This window comes from Ranitomeya imitator, chromosome 10 (genome assembly GCF_032444005.1).
Source record: "Ranitomeya imitator isolate aRanImi1 chromosome 10, aRanImi1.pri, whole genome shotgun sequence".
NCBI classification, from domain to species: Eukaryota; Metazoa; Chordata; class Amphibia; order Anura; family Dendrobatidae; genus Ranitomeya; species Ranitomeya imitator.
The window spans coordinates 54,210,889-54,225,747 of NC_091291.1; the positions used below are offsets into that span (position 1 = coordinate 54,210,889).

Genomic DNA, 14,859 nt, shown 5'->3' on the forward strand with positions numbered 1-14,859 from the left:
GCACAGTAGACCCCGTTACGCTGGTGGCAGACAGCGGGATGTGATACCCCTTCTACAGGAGGAAAGGAATGAATGGAAGACAAGTACCAGAAGTTAAAGAAGACTACATTAAAAGATCTGGTGGAAGCCCGAGGGTTAATAGCCAGCAACAAAACAAAAGCGGATTTGATAGCAGCCATCATGGAACACGACAGTGCAGCGCCCCCCAATGTGAACGTGGAGGAGACTGAATTCCAGACTGGCGTTCTATGGCCCAAACCCTGCAGTAGAGATTATACGAGAGGTGATGGCTGATGTGCGTACTAATCTGAAGGAAGAGATGGCCGAGCGGACCAGGATAGAGCTAGCCAAGATGGAGTTGGCAGAGCGGACCAAAGTGGAGCTGGCCAAGATGCAGATGGCAGAGCGGAGAGAGGAGAGTCAGCGAGCAAGGGGAGCTCTGGCCTCCGCCCAGGCACCTTCAACAGTAAGCCACAAAAAGATCCAGTATAATGCCTTCCGACAGTTGGGGAGGCAGAGGAAGACATTGATGGCTTTCTGCAGGACATAGAGCGGCAGTGTTCCCTTCATTAAGTGAAGCCGGAGGAACGGGTTCAGATTCTGGCCAGCAAGCTGACAGGCTGGGCAGCGGACACCTATCGCACGGTACCTGATGAGGACTGTATGGACTATGAGCGGATCAAAGAAGTGATCGTGGCCCAGTATGCACTGACACCAGAAGCATACCGCCAAAAGTTCCGCGGACTTATAAAACGAGTAACCGATACCCACGCTGAATGGGCTGTTATGATCCGGTGACCTTGGAGCCGCATGAAACATTCTCTGGAGTAGGTGGTAACTGTACTGACCGCAAATCCTGAACTAACACCACAACTAGAAGTAGCCGTGGGGTGTGCCTAACAAACCCTAGACACCTCGACACAGCCGGAGGAATAAATACCCCTATAGATGGAAATAGGAATTCTACCTTGCCTCAGAGCAGAACCCCAAAGGATAGGCAGCCCCCCACGAATATTGACTGTGAGTAGGAGAGGAAAGACACACGCAGGCAGCAAACAGGATTTAGCAAAAGCGGACACTTAGGAAAGGATAGGACAGAATACTAAGCGGTCAGTATTAAAACCCTTCCAAAAATATCCACAGCAGATAATACAAAAAATTCCACCATCTAACTAAAGACGTGGAACGTATATCTGCAACTCCTGAGAATCCAACAAGACTGAGAAAATACTGACACAATATAAGCTGGACAAGAAAAAACAAATGAATAGCACTGAATTATCAAGCTGTGTGCCACAGAAACAAAACCAGACACTTATCTTTGCTGATTTGGCAGCAAGGCAGGAGGAACCAGACAGAGGTTCAACACCTCCCAAAAACCATGGACAACTGGCAAGGACTAATGAATCCTGCACACCTAAATAACCCAGTCAGAACTGCAATCAGCAGATACACCTGACCAGGACTGCAACCCAGGGACAACTGCATTACCACCTACAACCACCGGAGGGAGCCCAAAAGCAGAATTCACAACAATGGGCCTGTAAATTACGGCGGTCACTGCTACAGTGGGTACAAGTATGGACAATAAAGCAAATGGAGTCAAAGAGGCTCATTCATAAATAAAACAGTATAACATTTATTAGATACTTCATCATAAAGCAATCTACGTATAGCAATACAAAGGTAGTTATACAAAAAGAGGGTTTCTCACTATTGTTCAAGGATCCAGGTAAAATGTTCCTACACCCACACAAACATAAAGTATATCGGCCAGAGGTTCAAGTTCTCAGTAACATATAACTAACAGTTACAGATAGCCACCATACATGGGCTACCGTTACAGGATGGTAAAGATGTTATAAGGAATGAACCTCACCCATATTTGCCTTAGTGTGGACGCGGAACCGCCAGCCCCTACGCGCGTTTCGCGTAGGCTTCTTCAGGGGGCCGTATCAAGTGTGTCATTCCCGGGTCTTAAATAGTGTTACCGCACCTGATGTAAATAAGCGGACCTAAACAGCGGCGCATGTACGCGCGACGAAGGCACCGGAAATTGCATCATTCCTGGCCTCCCGAGCGACTTGCGACGCTAGGGAGCCATCTCCATGGCAACCGTGGTCAGCGCGAATCACCCAATGGGCGCCAGGAACGATGCTCCGAAGCACCGACGTCACGGTCATGCGCACTAGCCCGTGATGGAAAAGACGGGAGCGGGGACTAAACAAAAAGTGCAAAGTGCTGTGCTGCACGAAACGCTGAAAACGACCCTTAATGCGCCCAGAATTCAAGGGTACGTAACAGCACAATCTTAAAAGTGCGTAAAATCGTGCTAAATAGAGCACGAAAACGTTCCTAAAAGTGTATCAGATTTAAGGCACATAGTAGTGAAATCATACAAGTGCATAGAACCGTATCAAATAAAACACAGAAGTGACATTGAATGTGGGTCAATCAGAAGCACATAACAATATATTAACAAGGTGCATCTTGCTGTGTTAGATAGAACGCTGGAGTGTTACAAAAAATGCTGAATTGAAATACATAGCAGCTAATTTCAGAAAAGCAAAAAAATTATTAATAAACATAACTTTTAAATGCATATATAGCTACATATAGAGTAATGTATGTATTAAAAATACACATAAAAACTTCAGTGCAATTCTTTCTTGAAGTATAGAGGTGAAGAAGTGGCTCAAATTCCCGCATCGCTCATCATCCATTCGGTAAGATGGCTAATAGAAATAGATTTAGTCCCTTGGTTATATAACTAGAAATAAACATAAAAATAAAATAAGACATCACATAATATAAAAGACACACAAAAATAAAACCAAATCCAGAGATAGTCTATATGATTTAAAGGAATGGGGCGAAACTAATTTGTTCGTTCAAACCATGAGGTACTAATGTATTGAGAATCGTGATCCATCTACACTCGCGCTGAAAGAGAAGACGTTTTAAGTTCCCACCCCTAATCCCGGTGTGAACCCTATCAATCCCACATATTCTCAAATCATTGGGATTACAATTGTGCTTTTCCCTGAAATGTCTTGGGATGGTTTTGAGATTCCCTATCTCCTTTTCCTCTCTTGCGGCTGTAATACTTACCATACTCATGAGGTCTCATTTTTGGACATCAAGATACAGGTGCAGCCTGATGGTTCACTAGGCACTGATGTGCATAGAAAGGACACCTCAGTGAATGCACTTTTACATGCCTCATCGGCGCATACGGTGTCAACCATCAAGGCTGTACCTGTGGGACAATTCCTCAGGATGAGGAGAATTTGTACCTCTGATGAGGACTTTGAGCGTCAGGCTGTGGACCTTGGGGAGAGATTTAGAGAACGCGGGTACAGTAGGAGGTGTATCAAAAAGGGATATAAAAGAGCAAAAAGAACACCTAGGACCACACTGCTGTCCCAGAACCAACTTGGACAGGTTTGTACTAATAGAAAGGGAATGGATAAGACACAACAAGTGTCAACAAGATTCATCACGGTCTTCAACTCGAATTGGGACGAACTACGCTCCATCCTATCTAAATACTGGTCGGTTCTCCAAACCGATCCAGTATTGAAACAACACCTCTCTGAATACCCACTGATGACGGCCAAACGTAGCCGGAACTTACGTGACATTCTCGTTAAGAGTCACTATGTGGCAAAACCACCCACAATCCCTGGTATTGGGAAACCACGAGTGGGATTCTTTCCCTGTACTGAGTGCTTGGCATGTAAAAACCATCAGAGAACCTCCTCCTTTTCCTCTTCAGATGGGGTACAGGAATATAAAATTAGAGAATTTATAACGTGCAAGAGCACATTTGTCATATACTATGCAAAATGTACCTGTAACCTCATATATATAGGCCTCACCTCACGTGAGTTACGTGTTAGGACACGTGAACACGTGAGGGAAATTACAGCCGCAAGAGAGGAAAAGGAGATAGGGAATCTCAAAACCATCCCAAGACATTTCAGGGAAAAGCACAATTGTAATCCCAATGATTTGAGAATATGTGGGATTGATAGGGTTCACACCGGGATTAGGGGTGGGAACTTAAAACGTCTTCTCTTTCAGCGCGAGTGTAGATGGATCACGATTCTCCATACATTAGTACCTCATGGTTTGAACGAACAAATTAGTTTCGCCCCATTCCTTTAAATCATATAGACTATCTCTGGATTTGGTTTTATTTTTGTGTGTCTTTTATATTATGTGATGTCTTATTTTATTTTTATGTTTATTTCTAGTTATATAACCAAGGGACTAAATCTATTTCTATTAGCCATCTTACCGAATGGATGATGAGCGATGCGGGAATTTGAGCCACTTCTTCACCTCTATACTTCAAGAAAGAATTGCACTGAAGTTTTTATGTGTATTTTTAATACATACATTACTCTATATGTAGCTATATATGCATTTAAAAGTTATGTTTATTAATAATTTTTTTGCTTTTCTGAAATTAGCTGCTATGTATTTCAATTCAGCATTTTTTGTAACACTCCAGCGTTCTATCTAACACAGCAAGATGCACCTTGTTAATATATTGTTATGTGCTTCTGATTGACCCACATTCAATGTCACTTTTGCGTTTTATTTGATACGGTTCTATGCACTTGTATGATTTCACTACTATGTGCCTTAAATCTGATACACTTTTAGGAACGTTTTCGTGCTCTATTTAGCACGATTTTACGCACTTTTAAGATTGTGCTGTTACGTACCCTTGAATTCTGGGCGCATTAAGGGTCGTTTTCAGCGTTTCGTGCAGCACAGCACTTTGCACTTTTTGTTTAGTCCCCGCTCCCGTCTTTTCCATCACGGGCTAGTGCGCATGACCGTGACGTCGGTGCTTCGGAGCATCGTTCCTGGCGCCCATTGGGTGATTCGCGCTGACCACGGTTGCCATGGAGATGGCTCCCTAGCGTCGCGAGTCGCTCGGGAGGCCGGGAATGATGCAATTTCCGGCGCCTTCGTCGCGCGTACATGCGCCGCTGTTTAGGTCCGCTTATTTACATCAGGTGCGGTAACACTATTTAAGACCCGGGAATGACACACTTGATACGGCCCCCTGAAGAAGCCTACGCGAAACGCGCGTAGGGGCTGGCGGTTCCGCGTCCACACTAAGGCAAATATGGGTGAGGTTCATTCCTTATAACATCTTTACCATCCTGTAACGGTAGCCCATGTATGGTGGCTATCTGTAACTGTTAGTTATATGTTACTGAGAACTTGAACCTCTGGCCGATATACTTTATGTTTGTGTGGGTGTAGGAACATTTTACCTGGATCCTTGAACAATAGTGAGAAACCCTCTTTTTGTATAACTATCTTTGTATTGCTATACGTAGATTGTTTTATGATGAAGTATCTAATAAATGTTATACTGTTTTATTTAGGAATGAGCCTCTTTGACTCCATTTGCTTTATTGTCCATAGATTATTGGGAGTTGCTCCGCATTAGATTATATGTTGCTCTAATCTATATATTTATACAGTGGGTACAAGGGAGCCAAGCAACCACTAAGGAGGACGTCCTCCAGCTCTTCTTGTTAGAACGATTCTTTAATGGACTAAACCCCGAGACACAGGAATGGCTTCAGGACAGGCGGCCAATGACTCTTGAGGAAGCCGCTTGTCTGGCCGATGAACATCATGACGCCAGGAGGCCTCAGTTGTCCGGATCAAAGATGGTCACTAGGGGTCCGCCCATGGACCTGGAGGGCCCCAAACCATCGAAGATTGTAGGGGACCAGCTAGAAACCCGGCCTACCACAGTTCCCCTGGGGCGCGATGCCACACCTGCCGTCAGCTGGGCCACCTGCAAAGACAATGTCCCAACCGGACTCAGCATACCCAGTGGCCAAAGGCGGAAACAGCTACATCCCGCCAGGCCACTGTACACTGCTACCAAGGCGAAGCTGACCCAGCATTGGGGGCTACAACTAACCAAGGGGTGGAAGACATGGAGGAAGTGCTGCATGACGTAGACCCCGTGTGTTATGAACAGGTGATTCAGAACCACAATGGACCTTGAAGTTCAGAGCACACAAAGTGACCTGACAATTACCAAAAACATAGGACGAGCTCTGAGACGTGGGAACTCTGCTGACCGCAATCCCTAATCCTATCCAACCACACTAAAGGTAGCCGTGGAGCGCTCCTGACCAGTCCTATGCGCCTCGAGCACAGCCTGAGAAACTAGCTAGCCCTAAGAAAGAAAAATAAGCCTACCTTGCCTCAGAGAAATACCCCTAAGGAAAAGGCAGCCCCCCACATATAATGACTGTGAGTTGAGATGAAAATACAAACGCAGAGATTAAATAGATTTAGCAAAGTGAGGCCCAACTTACTGAACAGACCGAAGATAGGAAAGATTGCTTTGCGGTCAACACAAAACCCTACAAACAACCACGCAGAGGGGGCAAAAAGACCCTCCGCACCGACTAACGGTACGGAGGTGCTCCCTCTGCTTCCCAGAGCTCCCAGCAAGCAAGAAAAACCAATATAGCAAGCTGGACAGAAAAAATAGCAAACAAAAATAACACAAGCAAAACTTAGCTTATGCAGGATAGACAGGCCACAGGAACGATCCAGGAGAAAGCAAGACCAATACTAGAACATTGACTGGAGGCCAGGATCAAAGCACTAGGTGGAGTTAAATAGAGCAGCACCTAACGACTTAACCTCATCACCTGAGGAAGGAAACTCAGAAGCCGCAGTACCACTCTCATCCACCAAAGGAAGCTCATAGACAGAACCAGCCGAAGTACCACTCACGACCACAGGAGGGAGCTTGGCCACAGAATTCACAACACCCGTGCAGGCAGCCCGGACAGATAATCGACAACAGCATTGACAGGTCGTGTGGGTTAATGGGAAACGCATGCAGGACTAAGAGATTCCGGAGCAACTTTGACCCTTGTGAAGCCTCACCTCGTCCGGGACCAAGAGAAGACGGACCGGACAGTGGCAGTACGTGTAGCAGGGGGAGCCATACATCGACTGCCCACTGCCAGGATTCACCTGAACTGGGGAGTTGGGGATGGCCTTGTTGAGGTCGGCTTGATGGAGGATTTGCCTGTAGACGTTTTGCTGGGAAATGACTTGAGGCCCATGTTGTCTGCCTTCTCGGTTGCCCCTCTGGCTGAGCCATATCCTGTGACCACCCGGAGACAAGCTCGAGCTGCGGAGGCGGAATCACACTCAGAGGAGGCCCAGGTAAGACATCCCAGCCCTACACGTATTCCCATAGCCAGACACATTTCTTGGGCCACCCCAGATGAATTTAAGAGGGAGTTACTTGAGGATCCTTCATTGGAGGGATATCGTGGGAAGGCACAGGAGGGGAGAGGGGTACTGGAAGGGGAACAGTTTATATGGAAGCAGGGACTCCTCTACCGGATCACAGAGCAGCACCACACAGGGACGAGACCCACTATAAAACGACAGCTGGTAGTTCCCAAGAAGTATAGGCAGGAGTTACTGCGAATCTCTCATGACATACCCTTGGTCGGGCACTTCGGCGTCAGTCGCACCAGGCATCGTCTGACACAAAACTTCTTTTGGCCGGGGGTAACCTATGATGTTCGTCAATACTGCCAGACCTGTGACAGTTGCCAGCACATTGGCAAAAAGGGAGATCGATGCAAGGCCAAATTACGCCCCCTCCCCATTGTGGAGGAACCATTTAGCCGAGTAGCGGTCGATCTGATAGGGCCGTTAGCCAAACCCAGTCCGTTAGGGAAAAGGTATATATTGACAGTGGTAGATTATGCCACATGGTATCCAGAGGCGGTTGCGCTACCTAACATATTGGCAGAGACGGTGGCGGCTGCCCTGCTCCAGGTTTTCTCACGGGTTGGATTTCCCCGGGAGATTATCTCAGACCAGGGTACCCAGTTTACAGCAGAGGTGACCAACCAACTGTGGAAGCTGTGCGGCGTAATGTCCATTAGAAGCACCCCATACCACCCGCAATCCAATGGGTTGTGTGAACGCTTTAACGGGACGTTAAAACCACTCATTGGGACTTTTACCAGGACCTACAGGGACTGGGAGAAATTCTTGCCTCACCTCCTGTTTGCCTATCGAGAGGTGCCCCAAGAATCCACAGGGTTCTCCCCATTCGAACTGGTATACGGGAGACGGGTAAGGGGACCCCTAGACTTAGTGCTAGAACACTGGGAAGGGGAGGGCACCATAGAAGGGGTACCTATTGTACCCTATGTGCTGGAATTCCGGGACCGCCTACAGGAGCTGACCCAGGCTGTACGTGGGAACATGCAGGTGGCCCAGCGGCGCCAGCGCGTATGGTACGATTGGAGGGCCAGAGAGCGCACCTTGGAAATAAGGCAGAAGGTCCTGGTGTTAGAGCCCACTAGGCAGAACAAGTTCCAAGCTGCATGGCAGGGGCCCTACCAGGTAGTGGGGAAAATAGCCGACACCACCTATAATGTTGCCGATTGTGACGACCCCAGGGTTATCCGCATGTTCCACGTGAATATGCTGAAGTCCTATCGGGAGCGCCCTGAAGAGGTAGTGGCCATTAGGGTTGAGCGAAACGGGTCGGCCACTTTGGCAAAGTCGGGTTTCATGAAACCTGACCCGACCCCTGTGTGGGGTCGGCCATGAGGTCGGCGATCTTCTCAATGTGGTATCGGAATTCCGATCCAGATTTCCGATATGTTTGCAATATCGGAAATCGGTATCGGAATCCATATTTAATGTAAAATAAAGAATTAAAATAAAAAATATCGCTATACTTACCCTCTGACGCGCCCTGATACTAACCGGGAACCTTCCTTCCTTCGAATCAGCGCTTGCAGGACCTTGCGGTGACGTCGCGGTGACGTCGCGGCTTGTGATTGGTCGCGCGAGCGGTCACATGGGCGGCCGCGCAACCAATCACAAGCCGCGACGTCACCGCGACGTCACGCAAGGTCCTGCAAGCGCTGATTCTTAGGAAGGAAGGCTGCTGTAAAGAAGCAGGGCGCGTCCGAGGGTGAGTATATACCTAATAGGAATATACTCACCCTCGGACGCGCCCTGCTTCTTTCCGGCAGCCTTGCTTCCTAAGAATTAGCACTTGCAGGACCTTGCGTGACGTTGCGGTGACGTCGCGACTTGTGATTGGTCACGCGAGCGGTCACATGGGCGGATGCGTGACCAATCACAAGCCGCGACGTCACCGCAAGGTCCTGGAAGCGCTGATTCGAAGGAAGGAAGGTTCCCGGTTAGTACCAGGGCGCGTCAGAGGGTAAGTATAGCGATATTTTTTATTTTAATTCTTTATTTTACACTTAAATATGGATCCCAGGGCCTGAAGGAGAGTTTCCGCTCCTTCAGACCCTGGGAACCATTGGAAACCCAATGCACTGCATTGGGTTTCGAGTTTCGGCCGACACCAACTTTTTTATAGGATCGGCCGATTTCACTCGACCCGACTTTTGAAAAAGGCGGGTTTCGTGAAACCCGACCCGATCCTATAAAAGTAAAGGTCGCTCAACCCTAGTGGCCATCTGTGCACCTGAAGCAGAGGATTTAGCCGGACTTCCCTTACCTGATGTCTTAGGGAAGAGGACTCAGTCTAAAACATGGGACCAGGTACACTGGGGTGAAGACTAAAGGTACCTTCACACTAAACGATGCTGCAGCGATCCAGACAACGATCCGGATCGCTGCAGCGCCGCTGTTTGGTCGCTGGAGAGCTGTCACACAGACAGCTCTCCAGCGACCAACGATGCCGGTAACCAGGGTAAACATCGGGTTACTAAGCGCAGGGCCGCGCTTAGTAACCCGATGTTTACCCTGGTTACCATCCTAAAAGTAAAAAAAAACAAACGCTTCATACTTGCCTTTCGCTGTCTGTCCCCGGCGCTCTGCTTCTCTGTACTGGCTGTGAGCACAGCGGCCGGAAAGCAGAGCGGTGACGTCACCACTCTGCTTTCCGGCCGCTGTGCTCACAGTGAGTGCAGGAAAGCACAGCGCCGGAGGACAGACAGCTGAAGGTAAGTATGAAGCGTTTGTTTTTTTTTACTTTTAGGATGGTAACCAAGGTAAACATCGGGTTACTAAGCGCGGCCCTGCGCTTAGTAACCCGATGTTTACCCTGGTTACCAGGGAAGACATCGCTGAATCAGTGTCACACACGCCGATTCAGCGATGTCAGCGGGAGAGCCAGCGACCAAATAAAGTTCTGGCCTTTCTGCAGCGACCAACGACATCACAGCAGGATTCTGATCGCTGCTGCGTGTCACACTGAACGATATCGCTAGCGAGGACGCTGCAACGTCATGGATCGCTAGCGATATCGTTTAGTGTGAAGGTACCTTTTGGTCCCCGGGAGAGACAGTAGGCAGAGGAGTTGTTGAGGCAGCAACTGAGGATGTTTTCGGGGAAACCCGGGTACACTCAGCTGGCACAACACAAGGTTGAGACCCAGGATCAGACCCCCCTGCGACAACCCCCCTTCCGCGTCCCTGAGTCTGTACGAGAAGGGATGCGACAAGAGATACAAGAGATGTTGCGTTTAGGGGTCATTGAAGAGTCAGATAGTCCCTGGGCATCCCCCGTAGTGTTAGTGCCCTAGAAGGATGGGACTACACGGTTTTGTGTAGACTATCGTAAGCTCAATGAGAAAACAGTGACGGATGCGTATCCCATGCCGCGTGTGGATGACTTGTTAGACCGGCTGGCAGGGGCAAAGTATTTGACCACCATCGATCTATGCAAAGGCTACTGGCAGATTCCCCTTAGTCCTGATGCTATTCCCAAGTCGGCATTTGTCACCCCGTTTGGCTTATTCCAATTTCGAGTTATGCCATTCGGGATGAAGACTGCCCCGGCGACCTTCCAGAGGCTGGCTGATCGACTTCTGGATGATCTCCAGGACTATGCGTGTGCCTACCTGGATGACATCGCCATCTACAGCGCGACATGGGAAGAGCATCTAAATCACCTAGAGACAGTATTAGACAGGATCCACAAGGCCGGAATCACCCTGAACCCAAACAAGTGTCACATGGGCAAGGCAGAGGTTCAGTATTTGGGGCATTGGGTGGGAAGTGGGAAACAGAGACCAGAACCAGCCAAGATTGAGACCATAGCCAAATGGCCCACCCCACGCACTAAAACCCAGGTCATGGCGTTTCTAGGGACAGCGGGGTATTACAGGAAATTCGTTACCAATTACAGCAGCGTAGTCAAGCCCCTCACTGATCTGACCCATAAGAACCAACCCCGCCAGGTAACCTGGACCCCAGAGTGTGAGGAAGCCTTCCGCCAGCTAAAGGATGTCCTCACCAATACCCCTGTATTGGCCGCACCCGATCCAACTAAACGTTTCCTGGTTCACACAGACGCTTCTATGTTTGGATTGGGGGCAGTACTAAGCCAAGTCGGGCCGGACGGCCGAGAACACCCGGTAGCTTACCTGAGTTAGAAACTACTGCCCCGTGAAGTGAGCTATGCGGCCATCGAGAAGGAGTGCCTGGCAATAGTATGGGCACTCAAAAAGTTACAACCATATTTGTATGGACGACAGTTTTCCCTCCTAACGGACCATAATCTCCTAGTCTGGCTTAATCGGGTCTCCGGAGACAACGCCAGATTACTGCGGTGGAGTTTAGCCCTACAACCTCTGGACTTCACCATCCACTACAGACCCGGCAAACAAAACGGCAACGCCGATGGACTAAGTCGACAAACGGAACTCGTACCAACCCCATAAACTTCGGTCATCCCCAAACCGATCCGATAAGGATCAGACTGTGTATGCCGATCGCGTCGCTGAAAAGGGGAGCCGTGTTACAGAACCCCCCAGCACCAAGAATATGTTATGCAGTATATGTATGTATAATAGTTTCCATGTGAAATGCATCAGTCCACAGGCTGCGCCCCTGGACAAGATATTCTCTTTCTGACCTCCCCCATCTTTGTAATTCCCACAGTAAATATTGGCAGGCTCCAGCCCCCTGCAGCTATTGTAATGTAAGTGCAGCGCCCCAGAGACCTGGTCGTTGCAGTATGACACTCTGCCGCTAAGGGGAGCAGTGGTACGTCTGATGGCACTAAGGAGTTCTCCTGACCAGGTATCACCAGAACACATTACACTTCACACTCCGGCCACTAGGGGGAGAAAAAGGCTTTATTTATTGGGCCACTCCTCACACTGGTAAAACTAGGGGCAGGGGAGGAAGTTAGTCAGAAGCTGACTGGGTTGGATTAAGGCAACCTCCCGTGGCAGGGGGTGTTGCAGGGAGAAGGCACAGGGGGGTCCCTGTCAGGCGTGGGAACCTGGCAGGAGCCTAGCGAACAGAACAGAACGTTACGGAACCGCGCCTGCACACCCTACGGCGGTATCCTAAGAAAGAGACACGAAGGGAAGGATATTGTGGAACCGTGTAAACGAGATCAAGCACAAAGAAGAGCCAGTAAGAGTCGTGCCGAGAGAGAGAGAGGCAACATCTTACTGAGACGCGTAGTCGGTGGCCGGAACACCGTAGGAGTAACTGACTTCAGGCCTTACTTCAAACTCCGCTGGACAGTTAGTCATAGGTTGGCTGTCTACCTTACTACACCTACGAAGACATAGGGGGCAACATTTGGGAGAGGGGCGTCTCTAGGGTCCGGAAGACCTCCAAGCCTTCCCGTCATATGGGTGGCGTCCTATCCATAACATACCTGGGGGACGTTAGAAACTAGTAACATCTGGAACCAACGAACGAGAGAGAGAGAGCTGTAGAGAACGAACGAACGAGAACAGCAGTTGTGAGGACTATTCCGAATGCTCAGCAGGATAGGACTACAACACACAGGCGCTATTGGTAGGCAACGATTTCCATCTGCGAGGGAAACTCTGGATGTGCCCATCGGACCGGCCGGTCTCTGAGAGCCCTGTTAAACGTACTCTGGATTGAGGATCCTGAAGCCTTCAGTAAAGAGGTAAAGAGACTGCAACCTTGTGTCCTCGTTATTGCCTGCACCTCACACCATCACCATCTACCTTACTGGGAAGCCCTGGGGACATACTTCACCTGTGGGAAGTTATACCATCCAGCTGCCATTCCATCACCCCAGTGGACCCCATAGCAGCGTCGGTCACTCTGACCGAACACCACAGGTGGCGTCACGAACCCCTGACAGACTGTTCCACCACTTTCATTGGACGCCCCTTAGCAGGGTCGCGGACCGGGTCTAGCCACCGTGACAACCTCAGAACCGAACCAGAGAGGCCCGGTACCGAAACGCGTGGCCCTGTGTCTGGGGGCGCTCCATATGTCTGGCCTGCTGTTTTCCTATTGGCCTGCCCTGTGTATCTGTGTTATACATTCTGTGTGCTGTGAATAAAGGGTGTTCTTTAGACTGGAAATACGTGGAGAAGCAGTCAGCTTTTATATGCTCTCATGTAATCAAGAAATTCCAGTCAGCGTCATTCATTCAGAATCTAGCAAAAGCAGAGTGGACCTCCTGAAACACGGGGGGTGCTGAAAGAGGTACTACAGCACAGTAGACCCCGTTACACCGGGTATAGACCCTGCTGCCTACCTATCATCATGCTGCCCGCCGCTGTTCCAGCAGCAGACTGATGAGGACTGCCACCGCACTGCTTTTTATAGGCCAAGGGCCCATTGTGAAATGTGAGGGTTCCAGCCCATTGTGACACGAGAGGGTTCCAGACTATGGCCAAGGGCCCATTGTGACACTTGAGGGTTCCAGACAATGGCCAAGGGCCCATTGTGACACGTGAGGGTTCCGCGCGCAGATTCTATCTAAAGCAGGCAGCGCAGCGGGTTGCTAGAAAGCATTAGAATACTCACACAGGTGGAGGTAGGCAGCATATTCAAGATCAGCACAGACGCAATTTTTCCCTTCCTTTAAATACATAGACACCAAATGTAAAAGTCAGTGGTCCCCAAGAGGGAGACAATGTTTTACAAAAGAAATCATGCTGTCACAAATGTGGTATGTATGGCAGAACTACTCATGGGTTGCTTAAATTTAAACACTAAGTACTGATAGCAAGGGGCCTAACTTTGTAAATGGTCTATTTGCAACACTGTAACAAAGGCCAAATACATGTCCACATCTTCACACGCCGGTTGCAATCAGTAAAGAGAGATTGATTGATTGATAGATTTCATATTGAACGCAATACAATGCTTGACATGCATAAGTGCAATCAATGTGCACACAAAATGTTGCAATTGGTCAAGGTAAATCAAGCAAAATGCATTTGGCATCTGAAATGTGCAACTTTGACCCTGAAAAGAATTCACAGAATGGGTTATAACACAACTTGTGCTGATTTCTATTCAATCTGTATTTGGATGCCGGATCAGAGATGGACTGCACTGTTCCCGGAGAGACCGCAATAATGCCTCAATGCGTGGAGAGGACAGAGTAAGCTCTTTTCCCATCTCCCTGTTCTAAAAATCCATTTAAAATATGGTCCCCAAATTGGAGACGTATCAGATATTAAACTGATAAGAACAGATGCTACACTTGGTCTTGAGTGGCGACGACGACGATTTCAGCCAAAAGGCCGAGCAGCGGTAACCAGATATGGTTTAGCACTTTCACCACTCCAAGGCAGCCTAACACTGATTCTTGATATGACCAAAAGGCCAAGAAGCAATAACCAGAAATCGTTTTGCACTTGTGCCGCACAAGGCCTAACACTGATATCCTTTGGAGAAATGGAGCAAGAGATTGCCCTAAGGAGGACATTTTGCCAAACCTGTTGTGAATTCTGTGGCAGAGCTCCCTCCTGTGGTCACAAGTGGTGCTTTGGCTGATTCTCTCTGTGAGCTTCCGTTGGTGGAGGAAAGTGGTACTGCGGCTTCT

General features: G+C 48.7%; 1 non-coding gene across 1 annotated transcript; it reads right to left on the reverse strand.

Moving 5' to 3' along the window:
- Positions 1–14,356: 14,356 nt before the first annotated feature.
- Positions 14,357–14,544, reverse strand: LOC138652329 (U2 spliceosomal RNA). The gene has a single exon (XR_011315603.1). It is a non-coding gene; the product is annotated as a U2 spliceosomal RNA (small nuclear RNA).
- Between the last annotated feature and the right edge of the window lie 315 nt (positions 14,545–14,859).